This window comes from Cetorhinus maximus, chromosome 3 (genome assembly GCF_964194155.1).
Source record: "Cetorhinus maximus chromosome 3, sCetMax3.hap1.1, whole genome shotgun sequence".
NCBI lineage: Eukaryota > Metazoa > Chordata > Chondrichthyes > Lamniformes > Cetorhinidae > Cetorhinus > Cetorhinus maximus.
In genome coordinates, this window is record NC_135881.1 from 63,296,046 (window position 1) to 63,308,467 (window position 12,422).

A 12,422-nucleotide genomic window follows, 5' to 3' on the forward strand; every position below is an offset into this window, starting at 1 on the left:
CAGCAGGGAGATGCCTCGATTGTTGTTGCAATCACTGGCTGTCCTTTTTCTTAGAGGTTCACCTCTCTACATCATGCAAATCCTAGGGCGTTGCACCCTCGTTCTAGTAGAGACAGAGAACTATGCGCAGATGCTGCAGGAGTGCCGGTTTCCTGTGCCTGATGAACTCAGGTGGTATAGCATCAGCACCTGGAGCTTTGGCCATGGCAAGTGAGACAGTAGCTTTGTTAAGCTCCTCCACTGGGTTGGATATCCAGCAATGCCATGACAGGCAGGTTTTCTGTGGTGTCTGGAGCATTTTTTGCTCTGTTCCCGTGCATAGTGTCCACTGGTATTGATATTTTAAACTGCTTTGAGGTACTTTGCTTCACATGAGAATTTGAGAAATGCAAGTTGGTACTGATTACTGCTGGTCTCTCAGGCTGAGTGGCCACAGACGGTCAAAATATGCTAGTAATGGCAGGCCTGCACTATGTAGCAAGTTTACAAAGATCAACTGCATATCATAAAGGTAAATGTAGGACAACAATGCAGTTAGCTTGCTCTCCCAGAGCTTAGACTATTAAAACCAATTTCTATTTCCACTTCAGACTTTTACTGTTCTTGTTTGTTTTTGCTTTTTGCATATTTTTTCTTGGGTACCTTAACGGAACTTCCTTATGAGAATCAAGACTTGGAATGTAATATGGGAAGTTCCATTTCTGAATAATGAAACAGCAAATAAAGCATTATTGCTCAAATATCAAAAGTCTATGGGTCGAATACTCTTTCTATATATCTAATGAAGCCAACAAATGAGACTGAGGTGAATTTCGATGTGGACTCTGTTCAGATTCTAAAGTGTTCACATATGCTGTGCACATTTTTCACCAGCTCTTAAATCTGTGCTTTGTTAAACATGGATTGGAGTTAATGGTTTTAAGCTCAATGTAAACAGGTTGAAAACAGTTTCGATGAGGTATACTTTAAAGAAAATTGCTTTTAAAATCCTGGGGTGAGAACCTAAGTTTACATCTGGTACATTTAGTATAAATATTTCAGCTAAACATGATGAATTCCCATTTTTAAAAAAATAAGACTCTCTGTGGATTAGTGAAGTAATTAGTGCTGCTGACACTTTGGACCTTTTTTAGAAGGCTGATTAAACGTTTACAATGTCAACAATGGCATTTGCCCCCCCCATCCCTTTGCATAATTAATGTTGTGATTTGTCCGCTATAAAGATTTGAGTAATCTTTTGAAGTAATATCTAATCACCTCTGAGGAAGTTGGGTTGCATTTTAGCAAAACTGATTTGTATCTCCTTGTGATTTGAGGCAGTCACAGCCTGGATCCCGATAGATGCTAATCGATAACATAGTTCCTCAATCGCAGTTCCAAATAAAAATAAGGCCCGGATAAAGAATATGGAGAATGGGAAATTCATAATAGTGTGAGGTCCTCTGCAGAGCTGGACGTTGTCAGTTATCCTGAGATGGTGACATTATCCTGCAAGATATTCAGGACCATATGGGATGCACTGCTATGTTCCTCATTTAATATGACCTTGTTGAGAAAACAACTGGTGGCTTGCGTGGTGCAGGTAATTCTTAGGCACCACTTTGATTTGTGAAATCTCCACAAAAGAGGAATTATTGCCTTTTTTAAAAATTCGTTTCCAAGATGTAGCTACTGCTGGAAAGGTCAGAATTTACTTCTCATTCCTAGATACAATTGAGTTACTTGCTGGATCAATTAAGAGTTAACAACATTAATGTAGGACTGGAGTTGTAAATAGGACAGACTAAGTGAAGGCCACAGATTTCCTTCCTTAAAGGAATCAGTGAACCAATTGGATTTTTACAACAGAAAAAGAGAGCTTCAATTCAATGCTGAAGATTTGTCAACTTTTCTTATCACAACATTATTTTCCTGTTGATGATCAAACCTTGAGTACAATTCTGTAGCTTTGAGTTTGTCAGATGCTTATCAAAGCTTCATGATCACTTTCATACTTTTTCATTTTCGGATTTGAAAAAAAATGGATTGAAAAGAAAAACTGAGCTCTGAATTTGTATTCTCTAGGTTATTAGTCCAGGCCTCTAGATTACTAGCCTAGTAACACTATCACTATAATAACATACATGATTTGACAGCTCATACATTTATATTTTTACTAGTTCTGCATTAATTTCACCATACTCTTGTGCCAAAGCAGTGTGATGCAATTGCCAGTCAGACTGATGGCTGCAAAGTAGAAAATATTCCAACACCTGCCGCTTTTTTGAAATATTAAATTAGATTGCAGACAGCAATACTTAATCTCAGTAGAAGAGTTTGCCTTAATAGGTCATTTATAAAGCCAGACAGAGTGCATTTAATTCCACCAAATATTGGTATATTCATGTCAGTAGGTGCCGGGAGGGGGTGGCGTCGATGGAGTGTTGTCTGGAATATTCCTCTTGAGTAACATTTATAAGGACTCAATAGACATCTATGATAGTTTTGGGTAGTGTAAGTTAAACAGGTATGTTGACAACCATGGGGAAATGATGGAAAATAATTTACATGCAATCGGTCATGCTTATTGTTTACCCTATTCAACAAATCTGCACATAAGAGTACACAATCCACAAATGGCCATTTGTGAAATAGCTGCAAAAACTCTTTAAACTTTGAACCAGCCAAAAATGACATCTACCAATACTGTGATTTGGAAGTGCCACACTATTTGTTTAAAACCCAAATGCCACTAAAGACACACAATTCCCTTGTGTAGCAGCAGGTGGCACTGTGGCAACTTAATGCTGATTTTTGTGGGGTGCCTTGCACCACCAGTTGCTTCCTGCGTTGGGGTTCTGAGGAGAACATGGGGGCTTTCCAATGTGTGCTGGAAGGCCTTGAATCAATGCTGTACTGAAGTCTCAACCAGCAGATGCGATTTAAGGATCCCAAATTTGGGCAACGCTGGACCTGGTAACGAATTCATAGATCACTCCGCATACAACAAGCATTCTGCTGCAAGCTGAGCCCTGCACTCAAGTTACTTAAAGGGGCAGCACCCTAATTGCAGGTAAGATAATTTCTGAAACTTTATCTATTGCAACAATGCCTGGAAGTACTCTGGAGTGTTCTTGGTGGGGTTGTGGTGAATTCATGGATTTGCCAAGGAAATGTACTGGATCCTTGGGGGGAGTGTCAGAGGAATAAGTGACCTGTCCTCACTACTGCCCCATACCTTTTGCAATGTCTCTAGGTCTTCAGTATGAGAGGGAAATAAGCAGAGGCTGCAGATAGTGAGCTCTGCATCACCTCTCTGCCAAGTTGGAGCTGGACTCCTCCATGCTCCTTTAACATTGAGAGGAGGCTACCTGCAGCAGAACATGTCTGTGATTATGCTGTCAGGTGAGCTGGCAAATAAACCAGTCTTTATCCCTAACCTGGCTGCATCCTGCTCATGCCCAAATGACTTGTTCATGTGCTGTTCCCAACGCCACTTGCCGCCAAGGTTTTTGCAGTGCCAGTATCTGAGCTGGTGGCTGCAAGTGTCAGATCAAGTGACTGTTCTCTTTGTGCTGAGCTGTTGCCTTCTCTCTCTCTCTCTCCTTGGGCTTCTCTGGCTGGAGAATTTGCAGCCCTTGGGTGCCTGAAAGCAGGAACTCTGAAGAGGAAGGTTGGTTTGAGGGGAAGGGCATGCAGTGGAAAGTGAGACACCCACGGTCAAACTGTCTGCACCTTGCACATCATGCCATGTGGCAGGATGAGGGTGAGCAGCGAGTTGAAAAGGAGCATAAGATGGAACACAGTGTCATCCTCAATGTTCTCAGTGACATCAGATGCCATGAGCCCCATTATAGTTGGTTGCATGATAGGGAAAACCATCATCCAAGGATAGGCATCCCTGTCCCCTTTCAGCTTTCCTCATCTCCTTTCTATTTTGTTATCTTGTATTCTGCCCTTTTCTTTTTTGCAGGGCCAGTGATTGTGTAGTGATGTACCTGCCATATCTGAATAGCTAGAAGTATATGCAGGCAGTGAGAGGTGGGCATGAGGTTGGTCTTGTTGAAAGATGGATGAGGTGGGTAACTGGATGCTAGTTATCACCCTGAGTGCCAGGAACTAGTGATGATGTGTTGCATTGAGCAGCGTGAGATGTCGATGGTGTGGTTGGTAGGCGATGTCGTGTGAAAGTGCATTCACTGCTTGACCACCTGCATGAGGTCATTAGACTTGTGGCACAGCTACCAGGACCCCAGGTCCAGACTCTGGGACTTAACCCCTCCTGCTCCCACTCTGTTTATAGGGGTTGCCCTTGAGGGGACCAGAGGCCCCATGGAACCAGAGTGCCTCCTTCTGCTCACCTCTACCACCAATGCTGTCAGCGCCTTATCTTTCACCCTGGAACGCTCTCTCTGTCCTGGTGTGCGTTTTGTAATCACTTACATTTTGGTTATACTCTTCAATGCTAATGATTCCCTTTGAGTGACCTTTAAGAAGAGTAAGCTGGCTGCACCACATGCCCCTGGGGTTCCCTGTTGAGTGCAGAGGGGGCTGGCAGTATTAGAGAGTAGACAGCAGTGCAGGGCCTACTTGGCCAGATGTGAATTTTATGGATGAAGTGGGTGCACCAAATTTGTGTCACTTCCCTCGATCTGAACAGGCGTAGGGACATTGTGGATTTGACTTCGAGCATGAAAATCAGGGCAAACCAATTTCTTGCCCTACGTGTTTAATTTGATCATATTTATTATTTTCTGAGAGCTTGTCTCTTAGTAAACTGTTCTACAGATATGCTTCATATTCAAATCCAAGGAACATTCTTATAACCACAAACAGCTGTACATTGACTGAAATATAGGTCTAGAACTGAAATGTAATACATTCTTCTGTATATCTTCTCCCTCTATTCTCTTTTGCTCATGAACACTGTTCAGGCATTTGGTAATGTTCCACTTCTTGCAGAAAATGTAATGGTTCAGTTTAGTTGAATAGTTGGTCAATCCTAGTGTGCTTTCTGCCAGTAGTTATGATGTCCTCTACTACAGCTTCAGGGAATGGGCTTCACCTATGCTGGGGACAATGACCTTCTCTTGAAAGACACTTCCACGAAAATGGTAATGACGCAGTTAATCCCAAAGCAATTCTTGTGAAACTTTAATTAGAAATGAGTTTTCTGTGAAATTATGTTACATAGTTTTAAAAATTGAGGGGCGAAATCTTGTGCTCTCCCTTCCTCCCTTCCACAAACTTGCCAGAGGGGTGGGGTGGGGGCATTCAAACAGGCTTGAGGGTCACAGATGGGGACCACACCATCCTCCCCCTCCACCTCCATCCCCTGGTGGGAAGGCATTCCACGGCATTAATTGGTCACTTGAGGATCTTGTCCTGTAGCTTCTGGTATTAGCCCAGTGGAGAGTGGTGGGGGGCTAGCCATGCAGGGAGCACGATGAGCAAATTGGTCGCCTTCAAGGTGGGGGGTCCCTTGCTCAAAGGCACTGTGTCTAATTGAAGAAACTGATGTTGGGAAGGGGTGGGCCAGCTGAGAACCACTCCTGCCACTGCTGCTGACGCTTCTCCCCCATGAACTCTTTCTGCCATCACCCACCTGTGCCTGGGTCCCTCCTCCATCAGTGGCCTCTGATGGGTGTAATACCAGCATCAGCCACCATTTTCCTGGTACCACTGCTGAGTACAGAAGAACTGCTGGCCTCTGGCCGGCAGCTCTCGGCTGGTGGAGCCTCAGCCCCAAGTGCCCTTGATCCCAGCGGCAGGCCCTCTTGAAAAGAGTCGAAGTGGGGCTGTTGCTGACTTTCCAGCTGATGGCTGAGACCCCTGTTGCCTCCACTAGATTCCGCCTTAGGTTTTCACACAGGTCAATTTCCATCAACTTCTGTTCTCTTGCAATAACGAGCTTTTAGTGCTTCATATCCTATTTTAAATAAGATCACTGAAAAGACAGGTTCAACCTTTACAGGTACAATTATTGCATTAACCTGATTAATCTCTACATTTTCTGCACTGCACCCCCATTAAACCTATCAAACGTTGGCTATTAGTGTGGGAATAACATGACCTTCACGGTATATTTTAATAGCCAAAGCTGAATGCTGATAGCTTGCCAACTATAGCTAGCTAGATAACTGCCATAAATATTTGTTTTTCTGAACGCCAAGTTAAACCTATTTTTCTAAACCATATATTCCACTGACTTAGTAAACCTTTGTGACATTGTAAGGCAGAAGGTTTGACTTGTTTTTGAGATCACTGAAAATGAGTGATAAAACACAACCACTTAAATTGGTGCATGAAAAATAAAGTGGTAACAGAATAGACCGCTCTCATCCAATTAAATTGTTTATTTTGGCTGCTCCAGTTGCTAAGGGAAATGATTCATTACTGCGACTGAGCTGACTCAATTGTGTTTTTTGAAGTAGAGCTGCAGATATGGATTATCTAACTGGTGGTACTTTTGCCCCTTGTGCTGTTAAAATCTTGCAGGTGAACATTCAATGACCCTTTAATACAGTGGTCAGTCCAGATTATGTTGTCCAATATTTTGATGTTTCTCTGACCCTTTAATACAGTGGTCTTAATTCAAATTGGCAGAAATTTGAGAGTTCCTTGAAATTCCACTACAATAGAAAAAATGGAGCACAATAATGACTTGTATGAACTAACAATAATGGAGTGTCACTTTTGGCTACGAGTATACAGTAGTGCAAACTATCCATCATGGAAACCTATGATTTTGTGCAGTTAGTCATAATGCACTTGTAGTGACTCTGAAGAACCATGATAAATCGTTCCTTTTTTAAAAATAAGAACGCCCATTGGGACAGGACCTTCTGATATGGAAGGTGGTCAGGGACAGGAGGCTGTGACTGTAGCTGTGGCAGGTAAGGGGACGCAGAGGGCAGGAGTGTCAGCCTCTGCAATTGTCCAACAGGTTTGAGATTCTTTCAGCTTGTTTGGATGAATGTGGGGGTTGCAGGGTGGATGAGCAAACTGACCGTGGCACCTTGGTCCAGGCAGCCATTCAAGTGGGGGGAGCACAAAGGAATGTAGTTGTTTGTAGTGAGAGGGATTGACACCGTTCTCTGCAGCAAAGAGTGAGAGTCCTGACTGCTATGTTGTCTGCCTGGTGCCAGGGTTCGGGACATTTACACAGGGCTGGAGAGGAATTTGCAGTGGGATGGAGAGGAACCAGTGGTCATGGTCCACGTAGGTACCAATGGCATAGGCAGGATGAGGAAGGACGCTCTGCATAGTCAGTATGATGAGCTAGGCACCAAATTAAGAAACCTTAAATGTGGTAATTTCCGGATTATTAACTGAGCCACGTGCAAATTGGCATAGGATAAATAAGATTAGAGAAATGAACGTGTGGCTCAAAGACTGGTGTGGGAGAAGTGTGTTCTGGTTTGTGGGACACTAGCACCAGTATTGGGGAAAGTGGAATCTGTACTGTTGGGACAGTCTACACCTGAACTGTGCTGGGGTTGGTGTCCTCGTGAGCCGCATAACTAGGGAAGTAGAGAGGGTTTTAAAATGAATAGTGGGGGGCAAGAGATCAAATTTGGTAAGATGTGGTAAACCAAATTGAGATACAAGGCAAGAGAGAAAGGTATTAATCTGGGAAACCATACATACAGACCCTGACAGGAAAGGACAAGGTACAAATTTGAGTAAATAAGCAGATAAGGCTAGCCACTACAAAAATAAATAATAAAAGAACCTTTAGTGTTGTCCTATCTAAATGCACGTAGCATTTAAGATAACACAGATGAACTGATAGCACAAATAGAAATAAATAAGTACGATCTGATAGCCGTTACAGAGACGTGGCTGCAGGATGACACAGATTGGTTCCGGAATATTGAACAGTACATGACATTTGGGAAGGACAGGAAGTTAGGAAAAGGCTCTGTTAATTAATGGTGGTATTAGCACATTAGAGATGAATGACCTATGTTCAGGAAACCAGGATGTAGAAGCAGTTTAGGTTGAGATGAGAAATGATAAAGGCAAGAAGTAACTTGTATGAGTGGTGTACAGGCCCCCTAATTGTAACTACACAGGTCAGAGTATAAAAGAAGAGATAATTGAGGCTTGTCAAAAAGGTACAGCAAAATCATGGGGGATTTTAATCCACACACAGACTGGGAAAATCCGATGGGCAAAGGTAGCATAAATGAGGAGTTCATAAAATGTTTTTGGGATAGTTTCTTAGAACAGCAAGTTCTGGAGTGAACCAGAGAGCAGACTCTACTAGACCTGGTATTGAGCAACAAGATAGGATTAATTGAAATTAGTGCTTCCAAGACTAGCATTTTAAATTTAAATAAGGGCAATTATGAGGGCATGAAAGCGGAGCTAGCTGAAGTGAACTGGCAAGTGAGGTTAAGGGATAGGTCAATAAAGGTTCAGTGGCAGACATTTAAAGGGATATTTCAGAATACATGGAATTTCTCCCTCATTGGAACGTATATATTCTAAGGGGGCCGGGGGGGGACCATCCGTGGTTAACTAAAAAAGTTAAAGACAGTATCAAACTTAAAGAAAAAACATGTGATTATGCGAAGACGGTTGACAGGTCAGAAAATTGGAACAGCAAAAAATGACAAAAAGATTACTAAGGAGGGAAAAATTAGTGAGAGAGAAAGCTAGCTAGTAATATAAAGATGGATAGTAAGTTCCTATAGAAACTAGGAACAGTAGTAGGCCCTTTGAGCCGCTCAGCCATTCAATGTGATCATGGCTGATCCTCTATCTTCTCGGTCTCAATGTCATATTCCAGATTTCTGTCCTTTATCCCTTTGCCCATAATATCCAAAAAATTATCAATTTCTTTCTTGAATATACTCAGTGACTTGGCCTCCTTGTTAGAATTTTATACGTTTCACTCAGATCCCCTCATTCTTCTAAACTCTGGTGAATATAGGCCCAGTTGAACCAATCTCCCCTCGTGCAACAGTCCTGTCATCCCTGGTATCAGCCCAGTGAACCTTCGCTGCACTCCCTCTATGGCAAGTATATCCTTTCTTAGGTAGGGAGACCAAAATTGCGCATACTACTCCAGGTGTGGTCTCACCAAGGTCTTGTATAACTGCAGTAAGACATCCCTACTTCTGAACTCAAATCCTCTTGCAATGAAGGCCAACATACCATTTGCCTTCCTAATTGCTTGCTGCAACTGTCTATTTACTTCCATTGACCAAAATAAGTGTTCAATTCTTCTGCCTTTTCTTTGTTCCCCATTTTATTTTCCCCCGTTTCTGACTGTAAGGGACTTACATTTGTCTTCGCTAATCTTTTTCTCTTCACATATTTATAGAAGCTTTTACAGTCAGTTTTTATGTTCCCTGCAGTTTACACTCATACTCCATTTTCCCCTTCTCAGTCAATCTTTTTGTCCACTTTTGCTGAACTCTGAACTGCTCCCAATCCTCAGGCTTGCTGCTTTTTCTGGCAATTTTATATGTCTCCTCTTTGGATCTAATACTATCCCTAATTTCTTTTGCAAGTCATGGTTGAGCCACCTTTTCCTGTTTTATTTTTGCGCCAGACAGGAATTAATAATTGTTGTAATTCATGCATAAGTTCCTTAAATATTAGCCATTGCCTATCCACAGTCAACCCTTTGAGTAAGGTTCCCCAATCCATCATTGCCAACTTGCACCTCATACCCTTTATTTAGATTCAGGACCCTAGTTTTGGATTCAACTTCTTCACTCTCCATGTTAATGGGCAATTCTATCATTTTATTATCTCTCTTCCCCAGGGTCCCTGCACAACATGATTGTTAATTAACCTTATTGCACAATACCAAGTCTAGGATAGCTTGCTCTCTAGTTGGTTCCTCATATTGGTCTAAAAAGCCATCACGTACCCACTCCAGGAAATCCTCCTCCACAGTAAACTAGGTTGGTTTGTCCAATCTATATGTAGATTAAAGTACCCATGATTGCAGTTGTACCCTTTTGCATGTGTCTCTAATTTCCTGTTTAATGCCTTTCCTTACATCTCCATTACTGTTTGGGGGCCTATAGACACCCACCAACATTTTCTGCTCTTTGGTGTTTCTTATCTCCACCCAAACAGATGCCACATAATTTTAGGAGCCAGTATCCTTCCTCACTATTGCATTGATTTCCTCCTTTACTAACAGTGCTACCCCACCTCCTTTCCCTATGTCTGTCCTTCCTAAATATTGAATACCCCTGAATGTTCAGTTCCCATCCTTGGTCACCCTGCAGCCATGTCTCTGTAATTGCAACTATATCATAACCGTTTATATCTATCTGCGCTGTTAATTCATCTACCTTTTATTGCGAATGTTCCACGGGTTAAGATACAATGCTTTTAGCCTTGTCTTTTTAACCTTATTAGTCATCTTGGCTTTATTTTGCACTATGACCCCATTTGTTTTTCACCCTTGTTTTTTCTGCCTTTTGCTTCTTACTTTTCTGGCTTTCGTTTCTACCCTTGATCCCCCTCCTCTGACTCCCTGCTTAGGTTCCCACCCCCCCTGACATTCTAGTTTAAACCCTCCCTGATTGCACTAGCAAACACCACCCTCCCTCCCCCCCACCCCCGAGGACATTGGTCTCGGTCCTGCCTAGATGCAACCCATTCTGTTTGTACTGGTCCCACCTTCCCCAGAACCAGTCTCAATGTCCCAGGAATCCGAATCCCTCCCCCCTACACCATTTCTTCAGTCATGTATTCATCTGATATATCCTGTTATTTCTACTCTCGCTAGCACATGGCACTGATAGTAATCTTGAGATTGCTAACTTTGAGATCCAACTTTTTAATTTACGTCCTAACTCCTTATATTTAACTTGTAGGACCTCCATCTTTTTTTTAACCTATGTCGTTGGTACTAATATGTACCATAACCACTGGCTGTTTGCCCTCCCCCTTCAGAATGCCATGCAGCCTCCAAGACATCCTTGACCCTGACACCAGGGAGGCAACATACCACCCTGGAGTCCCTTTTGTGGCCGCAGAACTGCCTTTCTGTTCCCCTTACTATTGAATCCCCTATCATTATAGCTCTGCTACTCTTCTTCCTCCCCTCTTGTACAACAGAGACACCTGTGGTGCCATGGACTTGGCTCCTGCTGCTTTCCCATGAGAAGTTGTCTCCCCAACAGTATCCGAAATGGCATATCTGTTAGAGAGGAGACAGCCACAGGGGACTCCTATACTATCTGCCTTCCTGTACTCTGCTTGGTGGCCACACATCCCCTTTCTGCTTGTTCAGTCTTTACCTGCAGTGTGACCGCCTCATTGAATGTGCTGTCCACCACAATCTCAGCATCGCGGATGCTCCACAGTGAAACCACCCGCAGCTCCAGTTCCAAAATGCGGTTAGCCAGTAGCTGCAGCTGGACACACTTCCTGCACACATGGTTGTCAGGGACACTGGAAGTGTCCATGACTTCCCACATAGAGCAGGAGGAGCATATCACAGGTGTGAGCTCTGCTGCCATGACTATAGATAATTAAATAAGAAAAGAGTTAATAAACTGAGCATTGGTCCTATAGAAAGTGCTCCTGGGGAATTGATAATGGAAAGCACGGAGGAACTCAGGAAAATTACAATCACCAGGGAAGTGGTATTGAGCAAATTGTTGGAGCTGCGGGCTGACAAGTCCCCAGGTCCAGATGGACCTCACCTGAACATCTTGAAAGAAGTGGCTAGTGAGGTAGTTGATGCATTGCTTTTAATTTTCCAAAATTCCCTAGATTTGGGGAAGGTTCCATTAGATAGGAAAATAGCAAATGTAACACTTTTATTCAAAAAGGCAGGAAATTATAGGCCCTGTTAGCCTAACATCTGTCATAGGGAAAATGTTAAAGCTATTATTAAAGATGTTTTAGCAGTGCACTTAGAAAAATTCAAGGTAATCAGGCAGAGTCAACGTGGTTTTGTAAAAAGGAAATTGTGTTTAACCAATTTATTGGGCTTCTTTGAAGAAGTCACATCTACTTTGGATAAAGGGGAAACCAGTGGATGTACTTACTTAGATTTCCAGAAGGCATTTGATAAAGTGCCACATCAAAGGTTATTGTGGAAAATAAAAGCTCATGGTCTGGTGGTAACATATTGGCATGTATAGAAGATTGTCTAGCCAACAGGAAGCAGAGCTGGCTTAAATGGGTATTTTTCTGGTTGGCAGGATGTGACAAGTGGTTTACCACAGGGATCAGTGCTGGGGCCTCAACTTTTTACAATTTTATATAAATGCCTTGGATGAAGGGACTGAAGAAATGGTTGCTAAATTTGCTGACGACACAAAGATAGGTAGGAAAATAAATTGTGAAGAACGTGTAAGAAGGTTACAAAGGGACATGGATTAAGTGAGTGGGCAAAGATCTGGCAAATGGAGCATAATGTGGGTGAATGTGGAATTGTCCAATTTGGCAGGAAGAAT

General features: G+C 42.7%; 1 protein-coding gene across 5 annotated transcripts in view; it reads left to right on the plus strand.

Annotated features, from left to right (window-relative positions):
- cdk14 (cyclin dependent kinase 14) overlaps positions 1-12,422 on the plus strand; it is a 726,725-nt gene that overhangs the window by 40,690 nt on the left and 673,613 nt on the right. Inside the window, exon 1 of one of the 5 annotated variants that reach the window (XM_078538473.1) lies at positions 3,032-3,052. The exons of the other annotated variants lie outside the window; for them this stretch is intronic. The gene's annotated coding sequence lies outside the window, so the exon portion shown is untranslated. Of the gene's footprint in view, positions 1-3,031; positions 3,053-12,422 lie in introns of those variants that run through there. 5 annotated transcript variants of the gene reach the window in all.